The sequence below is a fragment of the Erinaceus europaeus genome, chromosome 12 (assembly GCF_950295315.1).
Source record: "Erinaceus europaeus chromosome 12, mEriEur2.1, whole genome shotgun sequence".
NCBI lineage: Eukaryota > Metazoa > Chordata > Mammalia > Eulipotyphla > Erinaceidae > Erinaceus > Erinaceus europaeus.
Genome location: NC_080173.1, coordinates 74222392 through 74238561, shown reverse-complemented (window position 1 = coordinate 74238561; position 16170 = coordinate 74222392). Strand labels below are relative to the sequence as shown.

Sequence of the window (16170 nt, the reverse complement as noted above, 5' to 3'; positions counted from 1 at the left end):
CAGCAATGTTCAAGGCAACATTATGGGGATGGGGATGGGGATGGGGATGGGGATGGGGATGGGGATGGGGATGGGGATGGGGATGGGGATGGGGATGGGGATGGGGATGGGGATGGGGATGGGGATGGGGATGGGATGGGGATGGGGATGGGATGGGGATGGGGATGGGGATGGGATGGGGATGGGATGGGGATGGGATGGGGATGGGGATGGGATGGGGATGGGGATGGGGATGGGGATGGGGATGGGATGGGGATGGGGATGGGGTTGGGATGGGGATGGGGTTGGGGATGGGGTTGGGGCTGGGGATGGGGATGGGGATGGGGATGGGGATGGGGATGGGGATGGGGATGGGGATGGGGATGGGATGGGGATGGGATGGGGATGGGGATGGGACAGAGCTCGCCTGTGTTTCCCTAAAGGAACCAAGCACAATATACCAACCTCACCCACTCCACAGAATTCCCTACAGTACTTAAAAAAAAATGAGGGTAATTACACTGATGGGAAGGATCTCCAAAACCAATATGTTTCTAGAAAGCAGACTGTAAGACAATATCATTTATATTTAATAAAGTAGACAAAGCAAACATGTCTGTGTCCATGCATATAAAGCAAAGGAAGGGGGGCGAGCGGTAGCACAGAGGGTTAAGCACACATGTTGCAAAGTGCAAGACCAGCATAAGAATCCTGGTTTGAGCCCCCGGCTCCCCACCTTCATGGGGGGGGGGTTGATTCACAAGTGGTGAAGAAGGTCTGCAAGTGTCTATCTTTCTCTCCCCATTTTCCCCTCCTCTCTCGATTTCTCTCGGTCCTATCCAACAATGACAGCAACAACAACAACAACAATAACAACGATAAACAACAAGGGCAACAAAAGGGGGAAAATGGCCTCCAGGAGTAGTAGATTCATAGTGCAGGCACCGAGTCCCAGGGATAACCCTGGAAATAAAATAAAATAAAGTGAAGGAAAGGGTTTTGGGTAGATGTGCATCAAAACTAACTAACAAAACCTAGAAGCAACCAAGGTGTTCAACAACAGATGAATGGCTGAGAAAATTGTGGTATATATACACAATGGAATACTTCTCAGCTATCAAAAATAGTGAATTCATCTTCACCACACCCTGGATGGAGCTTGAAGGAATCATGTTAAGTGAGATGAAGTCAGACAGAGAAGGATGAATATGGGATGATCCCACTCACAAACAGAAGTTAAAAAACAAGAACAGAAGGGAAAACAGAAAGCAGAACTAGGACTGGAGTTAATGTATTGCACCAAAGTAAAACGCTAGAAGAAGAAGAACCAAAGTAAAAGACTGGGGTGAGTGGGTGGTGGGGTTCAGGTCCTGGAACATGGTGGCAGAGAAGGACCTAGTGGGGGTTGAATTGTTATGTGGAAAACAGAAATATTATGCATGTGCAAACTATTGTATTTACTGTCAACTGTAAACCATTAATCCCCCAATAAAGAAATTAAAAAACAAAACCAAAAAATGAACAACTGACTATCTCTAGGAAGGGGAGTGAAATTGGACTGGTGGACAAGGAAAATTCATGGTAATATGTGGATTTGGGTTCCTGTATTAAGTAGGGAAAATAAATGACTTTTAATAAAAACAAATCCTTAAAAAAGGAAAGTAGACATGATCTCCTGTTGGCTCAGATCTGCTCCAAGTGCAAGAGAAAGAGGAGTGTGCTCCATGTGGCCTCGGGATGGCTCTCCCAGAGCTGACTTCATTCTGCAGTGGATGCCAGGGCTAAACACAGCTTCCCAGAGCTCGGAGGCCTCACCAACTCACTGAACAAGCAGCAAACACAGCACACACTGGAGAGCTGAAAGGAGAGCAAGTTCCCTTAACTCACACACACTTGCTTTGGCCCTATATGATTCCAGCTGTACAAAGAGCTGTTGTCTACATCTTTGCCCACACCTGGGGGCAGTAGTGCCTGTGAGCTGCTTTGTGGCTATATATCTAGATGGGCAGGGGAGATAGCACAATGGTTATGTAAAAAGACCTCCATGCCTGAGGTTCTAAGGATCTAGCTTTAATTCCTAGCACCATAATAAGCCAGAGCTAAGCAGTGCTCTGGTCTTTCTCTCTACCTATCTTTCTCTCTGTTATTCTCTTACTAAAATAAATAAACATATTGAGTAATTGACTGATTAAGACAGAGAGAAGAGGAAACCAGAGCCATCATCCTGGCACATGTGATGCTGGGGATCAAACTCAGGACCTTAGGCTTGAGAGTCCAGTGCTTTATTCACTATACCACTTCCTAGTGAGAAAGAAGTAGAAGAGCCAATGAAGGAGATGGTGGTGGTGATGGTGGCATACCTGGTATGGTGTACATTTTACCATGTGTGAGGAACTGGTTCAAGGCCCTGGCCCCCCAGCTGCAAGGAAGAAGCTTCACAAGTAGTAGAGCAATACTGTAGGCGTTTCTCTCTCCTCCTCTCTCTCTCCATATATATCTTATCCTTCAGTAAATGAATCTTTTAAATTTTTTATTATCTTTATTTTTATTTATTGGACAGAGACAGCCAGAAATTGAGAGGGAAGGGGGTTCTAGAGAGGAAGAGAGAGACAGAGAGACACCTGCATCAGTGCTTCACCACTTGCAAAGCTTTCCCCCTGCAGGTGGGAGCTTGGGGCTTGAACCTGGGTCCTTGTGCATTGTAACATGTGTGCTCAACCAGGTATGCCACCACCCAGCTCCTTAAATAATTTTTTTAAGTGAAAAGGCATTACAAGAGAAAATGAGCACCACTTCATGATGGTAAAAGCTTTGTTTGGCTCACCTAGAAGATTCAATTATAAATTTTAGGGAAAGAAAAAGACTGAAAAAGAAAGAACAAACCCATCATTTACAGATATGAATTGGGCAAAGTCCAAAAGGATCTAAAGTTACCAAAATCTGTATGTTTGATGATATTGCTAGATACAAAATGTTGAAATTTAACTTAAAGAGAGGGTTTGGGGAGCTAGAGTACGTAAAAGGATTCATAGTGGGGAGCTGGGAATGGGTTTAAACAATACAAGGCTTATTAGGGCATTACAAAAGCATAGGACATATATTTAAATATACAATATAAGCAATTATCAACAGAGGTTAAGCATACGCTAGGCCTATAAAGTCTGAGTATAGTTATCAAAAGTTTAGTCCCATAAGATAAACAATTATCAGCTATGATAAAGGTTGCTCATGGCTATAGAGGGGTCTAAAAGTTTACCAGCTAGCTGAGTCACACGTGTTCAGTTCCCAGGAGAAGTAGCCATGGCGGATACCTGGAGCATCTGTGCCAAGATGCTTCTGACCAGGAGAAGCAGCAGAAGCCAAAGAGAGCGACCTGCTCCAAGTGCATGCTTTTTATACATTTCCTTGTGTCTCAGCCTGAGGGCTCTGTTCTGGCTCCTATGCTATTTAATATTTACATCAATGACCTTCCAGAAACTTCTTCAAGGAAGTTCATCTACGCCGATGACATCTGCTGTGCAACTCAGGCATCCAAGTTTGACATCCTCGAGGAAACACTCACGAAAGACATGTCTCTGATATCTGATTACTGTAAAAAATGGCGACTAATCCCTAGCACTGCAAAAACGGTATCATCTGTTTTCCATCTACACCATGCCTCGGCCTCGCGTGAGCTTAACGTGCAGCTTGGCGATACGAGAATCCGGCATGAAGCCCAGCCAGTCTATCTTGGCGTTATTCTCGATCGCACTCTGTCATTTCACAAACATCTCATAAAAACTGCAGCAAAGGTGGGCGCGAGGAATAACATCATTGCAAGACTGGCCAGCTCCTCATGGGGCGCGAGCGCTTCCACACTACGATCATCTCTGGCATTATGCTATTCCACTGCAGAATACTGTGCCCCAGTATGGTTCCGTAGCCCCCATGTCCACTCGGTCGATTCCAAATTATATTCCTCCATGAGGATAATTTCTGGAACCATCCGTTCCACCCCGGTTCCATGGCTGCCAGTTCTTAGCAACATCGCCCCGCCAGATATTCGTCGGGATGCGGCATCATCTAAGTTCATTTCCCACGTCTACGCTCGACCGGACCTGCCAATATACGCGGATATCTTCGCCCACCCTGTCCAACACTTGACATCTCGTCACCCAATCTGGTCCCCTATGCCTACACTGAACTTCTCTGTTCCAGACTCTTGGAAACAGAGTTGGCAGTCAGCTGAGGTCAAGAACAAACACCTCATCACAGACCCCTGCAAGCGTCAACCCGGCTTTGACCTAGCACTCTATGACTGGGCCCTCCTCAATCGCTATGGAACAGGCCATGGCCGGTGCGCCGCTATGTTCCATCGCTGGGGAGCCAGAGACGACCCGAACTGCCCCTGTGGCTCCAGACAGACTATGACCCACATAGTCAACGACTGCCACCTCTCCAGATTCAAAGGAGGTCTCGAAACTTTACATCAGGCTCAACCTGACGCTGTTGACTGGCTATGGAAGAAGGGCGAATGCTAGAAGAAGAAGGCTGATATCATTCATATGCTAATAGTCCCAAACTCCTATTGGAGACACAACAACAAAATCTACATAAGGTGTTTTGTTTTCCTGTATACTAGCAATTGAAAGCTTAGAAAAATGGTGGGAGGGAGTCGGGCTGTAGCGCAGCGGGTTAAGCGCAGGTGGCACAAAGCACAAGGACCGGCATAAGGATCCCAGTTCGAACCCTGGCTCCCCACCTGCAGGGGAGTCGCTTCACAGGCGGTGAAGCAGGTCTGCAGGTGTCTATCTTTCTCTCCCCCTCTCTGTCTTCCCCTCCTCTCTCCATTTCTCTCTATCCTATCCAACAATGACGACAACAACAATAATAACTACAACAATAAAAAAACAAGGGCAACAAAAGGGAATAAATAAATAAAATAAAAATAAAAAAATAAAAAGAAAAATGGTGGGTTTTAAATGTTCTAATTTATTTATTTATTTATTTTCCCTTTTGTTGCCCTTGTTTTGTATTGTTGTTGTAATTATTATTGCTGTTGTCATGGATGTCGTCATTGTTAGGACTGAGAGAAATGGAGAGGGGAGGGGAAGACAGAGAAGGGGAGAGAAAGATAGACACCTGCAGACCTGCTTTACCGCCTGTGAAGTGACTCCCCTGCAGGTGGGGAGCTGGGGGCTCGAACCGGGATCCTTATGCTGATCCTTGCACTTCGCGTCACGTGCACTTAACCCTCTGCGCTACCGCCCAACTACCTAGATGTTCTATTTATAAGTGCATAAAAAGATAATAAATTTCTGGAGATTAAGAGTAGGAGAAGGTCTTCAATCTCACTGTGTATTGATCTATATTACAGACTATAAATCTGTATTGAGAGATACTTTTTTTTAAAATTTCTTTATTGGCGAATTAATGTTTTACATTCAACAGTAAATACAATAGTTTGTACATGCATAACATTCCCCAGTTTCCCATATAACAATACAACCCCCACTAGGTCCTCTGAAGGACCTGTATTCTCCCCACCCACCCACCCCAGAGTCTTTTACTTGGGTGCAATATGCCAATTCCAGTTCAGGTTCTACTTGTGTTTTCTCTTCTGATCTTGTTTTTCAGCTTCTGCCTGAGAGTGAGATCATTCCATATTCATCCTTCTGTTTCTGACTTATTTCACTTAACATGAATTTTTCAAGGTCCACTCAAGATCGGCTGAAAACAGTGAAGTCACCATTTTTTATAGCTGAGTACTATTCCATTGTATATATACCACAACTTGCTCAGCCACTCCAGTTGTTGAACACCTGGGTTGCTTCCAGGTTTTGGCTATTGCAAATTGTGCTGCCAAGAACATATGTGTACACAGATCTTTTTGGATGGATGTATTGAGTTCCTTAGGATATAACCTCAGGAGAGGAATTGCAGGGTCATAGGGTAGGTCCATTTCTAGCCTTCTGAGAGTTCTCCAGACTGTTCTCCACAGAGGTTGGACCAATTGACATTCCCACCAGCAGTGCAGGAGGGTTCCTTTGACCCCACACCCTCTCCAGCATTTGCTGCTGTTACCTTTTCTGGTGTATGGCATTCTCACAGGAGTGAAGTGGTATCTCATTGTTGTCTTGATTTGCATTTCTCTGACAATCAGAGACTTGGAACATTTTTCATGTGTTTCTTGGCCTTTTGGATCTCTTCTGTGGTGAATAATCTGTCCAAGTCCTCCCCCCATTTTTGGATGGGGTTATTTGTTGTCTTGTTGTTGAGTTTGGCAAGCTCTTTATATATGTTGGTTATTCAACTCTTGTCTGATGTATGGCATGTAAAGATCTTCTCCCATTCTGTGAGGGGTCTCTTGGTTTGGGTAGTGGTTTCTTTTGCTGTGCAGAAGCTTTTTAATTTGATGTAGTCCCATAGGTTTATACTTGCCTTAGTCTTCTTTGTAATTGGATTCGTTTCATTGAAGATGTCTTTAAAATGTATGTGAAAAAGAGTTCTGCCAATGTTTTCCTCTAAGTATCTGATAGTTTCTGGTCTAACATCCAAGTCCTTGATCCACTTGGAATTTACTTTTGTATTTGGTGAAATACAGTGGTTCAGTTTCATTCTTCTGCATGTTTCAACCCATTGTTTCCAACACCATTTGTTGAAGAGACTCTGCTTTCCCCATTTAATAGTCTGGGCCCCTTTGTCAAAGATTAGATGTCCATAAGTGTGGGTCATAATCTTGTGTTTATTAAAATTCAAAAATTCTTAACACAATTCACAGAGAATCAAAATGAAGAGAACAGAACTATAAAAATAAGTATTATCAAAACTATATCGATAACTGTGGTAACCAAGGTGTTTGGGGGTGGGGAGGTTGGGTAAAGGATGGGGAGTTTTATACTAGGTACAGAGTTTCATATGGGCAGGATGGAGTTACTGGGATAGAGGGGTGGTGATGGCTTCACAACAATGAGAATGTATTTAATACCAATCAAGTGGAAGAAGTGGACACTTAAAGTGATTAAAATGGTGGGGTAGATGGCAGCAAAATTACTCACTTGGATAGTGACCCAGGTTCAAGCCCTACCCCAACTGCACTGAAGGAAGCTTCAGTCTCTTTCACTTTCTACCTCTGTGTCTCTAAAAAAAAAAAATGTTTCAAGTGACAAAATTTACACTGCACACCTTAAAATATATTAAAAAAGAGAAAAATAAATTGCCATGAAGACTGTATACATAATAGACAACCCAGTAGATAGATGGCAAAAAAATTCTATGTATTTCATAAAAAAAAGAGTCTCCATAAGTTGATACATTTGAATAGGTGCTCAGTCTCATTAATAAGTAAGTACAGAGGATGGATGGTAGCACAGTGAGTTAAGCACACATGGAGCCAAAGTGCAAGGACCAGCTCAAGCATCCTGGTTATAGTCCCTGGCTCCCCACCTGCAGGGGCGTTGCTTCACAAGTGGTGAAGCAGGCCTACATGTGTCTGTCTTTCTCTTACCCCCCTTTCCCTCCCTCTCTGGATTTCTCTCTGTCCTATCCAACAGCAATAACAGCAACAACAAGAGCAACAAAATGGGGAGAAAAATGGCCTCCAGGAACAGTGGATTTGTAGTGCAGGCAGGCTCTGAGCCCCAGCGATAACCCTGGAGGCAAAAAAACAAACAAAACCAGAAACCACAAAGAGATTTTACTCCATTTGTACATACCACAAGACCAGTAAAATTTTCTGATGCCACCAAGTATTTACTGTGATTTGTGTGGAGCTACAGGAATCATATACTGTTCTCAAGACAGAAATTGGTGCAACCACTCTGGCGCACAATTCGATATTTTTTGGTAAAGCTGAATATAAGTATACCTACAGAAACTCAAGCAGATCTGTAGCCAAGAGTCATAAAACGTACATGTCAGGTTGCTTGTTAAACTAGGATACAGGAAAGATTTTTGTGTACTGATAAAAAGGAAGGAAGGAAGGAAGGAAGGGATGGATGGAGGAAAGAAAGAATGATTTCATCTAATAATATATTACATATAATAATATCTATATAGTAAAATGGGCATTGGTGGAGTAGTATATAGCACTGAAAATGAACTAGAGGAGCTAGGAGATAGCTTACCCAGCAGAGGACACACCTCACCATGTGCAAGGACTCAGATTTGAGACCTGGCACCACATAGGAGGCACCCTGGATGGCAATAGGGGAAACGTCACAGATAACATGCACGTGGTACGGCAGCTTTCCTTCTCTCTGCTTCTCTTTGGCACCTTTCTGTCTGCCTCTGTAGCTGGACCTTTTAAAAAAATCAGCCTGGAATCAGTAGAACTGCCCATGTGTAAGAAGCTGGTGTTATCAAAAGAGAGAGAAAGAAAATGAACTAGAGCCATATGCAACAATATAAAACTTACAGATAAAATGTTAGGAAAAAACAATAAATAGAAAAGCATGCATGTAGTATAATTCAACTTCTTTTTTAACATCTGTCAAAAATATGGAAAATACATTAATATTGATTAGGGAGAAATACATATTCTGATCAACTGCACAGCTCCGCTTACCACATTTAGTGTGCATAGAGGGGAGAGAGTTTTTGAAAGGCAACGTATGAATAGCAGCGCAGGAGGTGGCACCGTGGATAAAGTGCTGGGCTCCCAAGCATGAAGTCCCTCCTGAGTTCAGCCACCAGCACCACATGTGCCAGACTGGTACTCTGGTTCTCTCTCTCTCTCTCTCTCTCCTCTTTTTCATATGAATAAAGAATCTTAAAAAAAAAAGAAGGAAGGAAAAGAGGGAGGGAGGGAGGAAGGAGGGAAGAAGGAAAAGAAAATGGAATCCCTTCTCAAAACATATTAATACTTCTTTACATCAGCCTAAAGTAAAACCAGAGAATATTCAAGAAGCCAACATAAGAGGTACAGAAGGGACTGGGTGGGGGAGGAAGGGAGGAGATGTATCCCAGTTTATCTGTGTTTTACTTTCCTATTGGAACCATGTGAACACGGTTCTTGTTTGTAAAATTAAATTTGAAATTAAATTTAATATTAAAAGTATGTTGTTGGGAACTGAATGCAAAGCTGTGACAGATCAGAATAGAGGGGGTTCTCTCCCCTCCAGTGAGCTGAAAGCTCTGTTGTCACCCCCTGAGGCTGTGCTGCATTGCCACCACACACTTCATCCACCTGGCTTTCAGCTCAGCCCATTCAGCCAGGTCCATGGTCTCAACCCCCCTGGCTGTAGCAATCTGCCCTGGGGATGTGGGAGGGGGGAACTGTCCTCCTGGGGGAAGCAGAGAAGCCAGCAACTACCCCCTACCCCAGGAAGGTTGCCTAACACAGAGAGATAGGGCTCACACTCCTGTCTAGCTTGGTGATATGTCTCCTGTCCACACAAGGGCTCACCTGTGTGGACTTCATGGCAACACCTGCAGACCACCAGCTCCAGTTCTGCTTCCCTCTCTACCTTCTTCTACCTTCATTCCCCATTCAGAATAGGGTTGCATCCTGCCTGCGTACCCCCTTCCCATCCTGGGCCCACCTAGAAACCCCCCAGTAATCACATGGACCCTGTGGAGGCCTTGCCCTTTCCCACTCAGATCCTCTGCGTTCTGGATTTGGTGTCCCAGCCTGTGCTCAAAACCTTGCTCAGAAACTGGCAGGCCCTTCAGGGCTCTCTGGGACATGAGCTGGAACAATATTAAATGCAGCTCCTTTGAGGAACCAGCAGTTTGGAGAAAACAGCTGTTAGGGACACAGTTTTGATCCCTTTTCACAGTCTGACACACTTGTTCAGTAAAGGAAAGCCCTGCATCTAGACTGGAAGCTAGGAAAACCGTCCACCCACTAGGAGTGATACAGTCTTTATGCTAAAGACAGAAACAGATTAGAGATGAGCCTTTGGGAACCAACTTTCAAGCCACCTTTCCCAAGAAGCACGGCCTCACAAAACCAACCACTCTTCCAAAGGGGGAAGAGCAGAAGTTGGGCAAAAGGTGAGTCCCTGCATACTGCTCCCCACCCACCAGCCTCACTCTGAGCACAGTCTGAATCTAAGAGAACCATTTTCTAACATCACCATGTGGCAGAGGTCCCATAAATATTTTTCTACTGACTTTTGTTTTAGTCTTTAACTGTATCCTATAAACTGCTTCAGTAAACAGTGCAAGGCGAAGGAAGAGAAGTTTCAGAGAGCAGAACCAGTCTTTGAAAAGCTAGCATAAACTCACAGCCAACTCTGCTGTGGGCTGCCAAGGAGGAGCTTGGGGCACAGAGCAGGCACGGATATGGCCACCTGGACTCTGCCAGTGTCTTCAGAGGCATTGCCAAGTGGAGAAGGAAGAAGGAGGGAAGGGCCAGCTAAACGGGGAGGGGTTGAGGGAGGGGAAAGAAAGGGAGAGAGATCGATCACAAATCCAGCAAAGCATAGAACTGCGCTACTACTGCCTGGCCCCCACAGTTTTATGCTTGGCTAGGTTCATGATCTCTGTGTGTGTGTGTGTGTGTGTGTGTGTGTGTGTGTGTGTGTGTGTGTGTAGGTGTCTATCTTTTTCTCCCCTTCTCTGTCTTCCCCTCCTCTCTGGATTTCCCTCTGTCCTATCCAACAGCAATGACAACCATAACAACAAGGGCAACTAATGGACAAAATGGCCTCCAGGAGCAGTGGATTTATAATGCAGGCACCCAGTCCCAGCAATAACCCTGGAGGCAGAAAAAAAAAAACAGAACAAAACTGTGAGGTGCCTCAGGAACCCTCCACTACTGTGATGTGAGCTTTAGCACTCAGGCTATGGAATCCAACTGCATGATTTCAAATCCTGATCTAGCATGCTCAGTCTCCTTATCTGTAACCAAAGGCTGCAAATAGCACCAATTAAAAGGGCTGATGTCAGTATCACAGGAGACAAGTCATGCAAAGCCAGTCAACACTCACTATATTGTGCCCAATCTGATTTCACAGGCAGGACTTTAGGGACTCTGAAAAGGCCAAGGACATCCCACAAACCAATCCCTTTGATTGCAAAATGTCCTTCTTTAACTTTTTTCTCCCTTTCTTTCAGGGACAACCAAGTCCTGGGTTTTCCAGAAACTTGAATCTGTCCACAAACATGAATCTGCCCACAGGTACGGACTGGGTGAGACGTGCCATCAATACCTGCCTTGAGACAGCTCATGCTGCTCCTGGGAGGCAGGAGCACTCAGGGAGCCATTCTCCCCATTCAGCTGGCGAATGTGGGGGTCAGTGGAGGGCCCTGTGCCCTGTAGAAGGACCTCAGCTCTGAGACAGAACCTGGTGCCCACTGCTGCTTATGTCACCCTGGCCATGTCACATAACCTCCAAGTCTCCAAAATTTCATTCACAAAATGGAAACACGAGGGGCTGAAGAGAAAGCTCACTTTGCCCTGCTGTAAAAGGGAACGGCCACACTATCACCAAGATCATGACAAAACACAAATGTGACAACACCAGCAGTTAAAACATCCAACCTCAAGGAACTGAGTGAAGGATGGCCCCACTGACATCAGAAAGGCTCAAGGGATGCCCAGCTAGGTTGGAGTCTCTTGCATGTTGCATCTTTGACAGGATCCAAACAGGATAATATTCTTGCAAGTGCTTTAATCAGAGGGTTTTCTGGGCATCCTAGTGTTAATTAAACATACATTAATTAGGCCTCTAGAAACCTCTGAGGCTCAGAGGGGTGAAATGATTGGCTCTATGTCACTGAGCAAGTAAGTGGCAAAGCAGGCAAATAGATGCCAGGCTGGCAGGTGCTAGACCTTTCCCTCTGTGCCTGTTCTAGAATATGCAGCTCTACAACCTAGTGGGTGACCTTACCTCTCATCGCACCCCCAGCTCTGGCATGGAGATCTTGGCCTGCTCCTACTCCACAGCTTCCATGTGAGTGAGAGGACAGAGGGTATATCACAGCTGCAACCCCAGTGTTTGATGTGACGGGGTTGGGGCCTGTGCTCTTGTCCATCGGACAGCCAAGTGCTTAGTGGAAGCACTAAGCACAGTGCTGAGCCACTGCCAGTCCTCAAGGGCCTTGAGTGTGACATCCATCAGGCTGAAAGCACTTATGGGCAGGGAAGATGTTCTCTGCACCTGTAAAGTCTGGTGATGCAGATGTGGAAACTACATATGGAGCTCCAGGGAGAAGCAGGTTCTAGGTCTGTGGTTGAGAAAGAGGACAGCATGAAAGAGACAGCGCAGTGATGGCCAGTCAAGTGGTGAAGAACCATGGAGATTTGTACCCAGAAACTAAAGGAGGATGTTCAGGAAGGAGTTGGTCATGGTGCCAAATACTACAGAGGCTCCCTGGAGGGTCAGGATCAAGAGGCCATTGGGTTTTACAACCAAGAAGCACAGGAGGCTGTTGCAGGAGGGGTGTGTGTGTGTGTGGGGGGGGGTTTATGGAGGGAGGGGTGAGAGGGTACCGGTCTGGGCAAATAGACACAGAAGGAGATGCTTGTTTCACTCCAACAAGAACAGCTAAATTTTCTGGAATAGCTAATGTGTGCCACCCACTATTATACATGTTTTTGTTCTTAACTCCAGTAATTCTCAGTGGTCCCCTAAAAGGTATACTACCCCCATGTTACACATGGTAAGATCAGAGAGGCTAGTTTCCCCCAAAGTAACACAGCTAAGGAGATCCAGGAATTGAGCACAGTCTTTTTTTTATGCAAAATTTCAGGTTTTTATTTATTTTTTTTTTTTCTTACATTGGTAGGAGTCGATGTCAGGAACTTAAAGGTAAGCAAAAACCCATTTCCTACCTCTTAGCTGAACAAAAACACAACGTGGCACTTTCACATGAGAATGCAATATTATCTGAGAAGGAAACCACTTTGCAGTGTTTAACAGGCCTATTTTGCATAAACGTGTCCTCCAGTCCCAAGTTATCTTTCCTCAGGACTCTGAAGAGTTGTCACTATAGCTCGCCAACATTTCCTTACTGGAAATACCAGTATTTCAGTCCCCCAAAAATGACTTTAAAATCTTAAAGTTCTGTGTCTCCTCTGGCTTGCCTCTCTGTTGATTCCACCCAGGCTCTATGAATGGTCTGCTTCATATAATCATCTCCATCTTCATAGATTTTCTTTAGCACATTTGCCAGCTCTTCGCTGGGATCTGTCTCTGTGCCATAGGTGGGCTTTTCTTTCTCTTTGCATTCTTTTTCCACCTGAGCCAGGTAGTCCCACCGAGTGTTTTCTACCTTCTTTTCACATAAGATAAGCACTGTGTCAGTCTTGACCTCTCTATAAAATGCACCTGCACATTCTCATGGGGTACTGGATGAACCCCAGTTAAGGTAATGTAGATTTTCACAAACTTATCTGACTGATCCCACCTGTAGTTGCTGCTCTTCACAGTGTATCCTGTTGTAATGGGAGCCACCACAGCTTGTCACTGTCAAGATGATCTTTCTTCTGTGGTGTCTGTTGAGTCTAATTTTGAATTTCTGTTTCAATTGTGGATTTCTCTGCTGTAAGGGCATCACGTGCTCTTTTTCTAGTGGTCTTTTCAAGTAGTATCTTCACTTCCTCTAGATCCTTCTGTAGCTTCTCATTCACCGCCAAGGTCGCAGACCGAGCCCCTACAGCACCAAGAAGAGAAAATGCCACCCGCGCTCTGCGCCGAGTCTCACAGTCTACTTTTTCTTAGCCAAAACCTTAATCAATGAAGAGTAAAACTAGAGAAGAGGACCCCCAGGTGACAGGGGGCCAAGTGACAGCAGGTAGAGAAAATCCCTTTCTTCTGGCTTCTGCCCATATAAGCCACTGACTCAGAGTCAAGACATACATAGTATTACATACAGACTGAAGCAACTTCTCTCCAACCCAAATCTACAATAAGCCCCATTTGCTGTGGTGTGAGCCAGCTAAGGAAGCCACTGGAAGATTGGAGCCCATAATCCATTAAGGATCAACACACACACACACACACACACACACACACACACACACACACACACACACACCATTTACATGAGCATAGCCTTCAAACTTTCATGACTTCAACTTCTCTAACCAGCTCTGATGGGCACAGGTGGGGAGAATCATCTTGAAAGGGCTGATAGGGAACCTAAACCCTGGGGTTGTGTCAGGGGCTGAGGTATCAGAATGCCCAACTATTGTGTGGGAAATAGGCTTAACCTCATTCTCACTGACCAACTCTGCCAAGATACCAGGAAGATGGAGCTCAGGAGAAGGAAAAGTCCAGAGTGAAACATTCATTCGCGTTCCTGTGTTGACCACCTACTCTGAGCAGAGTCTATTCTAGGCAGAGACAGAAAAGCAATGGTCCTTTCCCAAGGTGGGGAGATAGATGATGCTGCTCATTCTCCCCCTGGTGTGTGGATGCTGGGACTAGATGTCATGAAGGAAGGCTGTGCTCTCTTTGGGGCTGGCATGGCCACCCTTCCCTCCTGCACAAATGGCAGCTTGCTGCCACCATAGCAGGGGAGTCGTGCATCAGAGATACCAGTGGTGTCTCACAGGTGAGCAGATCTTTCTCCCTGACAGCCTCAGCAGCAAAGCCAGGATCCAGCACTAGTTACTTTCAAGACAGCCTCCACCCTACCACCAACTCTGTGTTGCCTGGGGCCAATGCACTCACATCCCTGAACCTCATCTTCCTGGTGCCATTGGGCCAGCCCTGCAGAGTTCTGTGAGAATGACATGGATGGTATGCATGGAAATGCTTTGTAAGCTGTCAATCTCCACAAAGAGCAAGGGTTTTTCTAAGGCTCCTAGTGAATCCCCACGATTGAGATTCCACAATGTCATCGCCTTGCTCTGAAGGCAGCGGATGAGTTAATTCTTAAGCTCTTCATCTCAGGGGGAACAGAGGTAGAGCTAAGGGCAGGTCTGGGGCCTCTTTTGGAAATGACAGGATTCATTTAGCAATCAATTAGCACAGTCCCCAGGTCCAGGGACTGCATGCTCGCTTGCTCGGCAGAAAGAATGTGCCGCACTACGCTGATTAGAACCAGATGCCCTGGCAAACAGGCCTGGCTGAGCGGGGGCGGGATTCCTGGGCACCCAGCTCCAGGATGGAATACGGGGTTGGCTAGTATATTCTGAGCACTGACATGAAGCCGGAGGCCAGGGAAACCAAGCCAAGAGAGCAGCCTGACTGGGGAATGTGTGCATTTGAGAAGATTCAGAGGCAGGAGAGGGGAGAAGGTTAACCCTGCCAGAAAGCATTTGGGATAAAATTAGTCCCACCAAATACAGACTATGACTTTTGACCAATAAAAGCTGATTCTAAATGTGACACGATGGCACACGAGGATGCAAGGGACTTGGGGGATGAGCAAATTGTAGGAGGCCCATGAATTCTGGTGCCTTGAAAGAGAACACAAACACACATTACCATGCATAAGGACCTGGGTTAAATCCCCTAGTTCCCACCTGCAGTGGGGAAGCTTCATGAACAGTGAAACAGTGCTGCAGGTGCTTCTCCCTCTCTCCCTCTTTTTAATTTTGTTAATCTTTATTTGATAGAGACAGCCAGAAATTGAGAGGAAGGGAGAGATAAAGGAGGAGACAGAGACACCTGCAACACTGCTTCACCACCTGTGAAGCTTTCCCCCTGCAAGTGGGGACCAGGAGCTTGAACCCGGGTCCTTGTGCACTGTAGCATGAGCACTCAACCAGGTGCGCCACCACCCAGCCCTCTCTCTCCCTTTTCACTCTCAACTTCTGTCTCTACCCAATAAAGAAAGACAGGTGTGGAATTGTACCCCTCATCCTATGGTCTTGTCAGTGCTTCCATTTTATAATAAAAACTCAAAAAAAAAAAAAAGAAAGAAAGACAGTGACAGAGGAGGGAGAAAGAAAGGAAGAGATGAAAGAAAGGGAGAAAGAGAAGAAAGAAAGAAGGAAGGAAACCTACTGCTGTCAGTGTATGTCCTCCATTAAGCGAATCATAAACACACTTACATATTTACCAAAGCAACATCTGCCTGTATGTCCATTTTGAAGATAGAAAAATCAAGGTACAAAGAGATAACCCACACAAGACCACACAACTAGTAAGTAACACCCCAAATTTGAGCCCTATTCCCTTGGGAGGTTCCTCTCCTGATCATGACACTACCATTCATTTGTCTGCTTCTAGCTTTGTCTTTTACCTATTATACATGGAAAGAGGACTTGGAGCTCCTCTAACTCAAATTCAGCAGCACTACATGAAAGCACAC

The 16170-nt window shown here is 45.4% G+C and overlaps 1 pseudogene; it reads right to left on the bottom strand.

Moving 5' to 3' along the window:
* Positions 1-12963: 12963 nt before the first annotated feature.
* Positions 12964-14752, bottom strand: LOC132542124 (calcyclin-binding protein-like; annotated as a pseudogene).
* Between the last annotated feature and the right edge of the window lie 1418 nt (positions 14753-16170).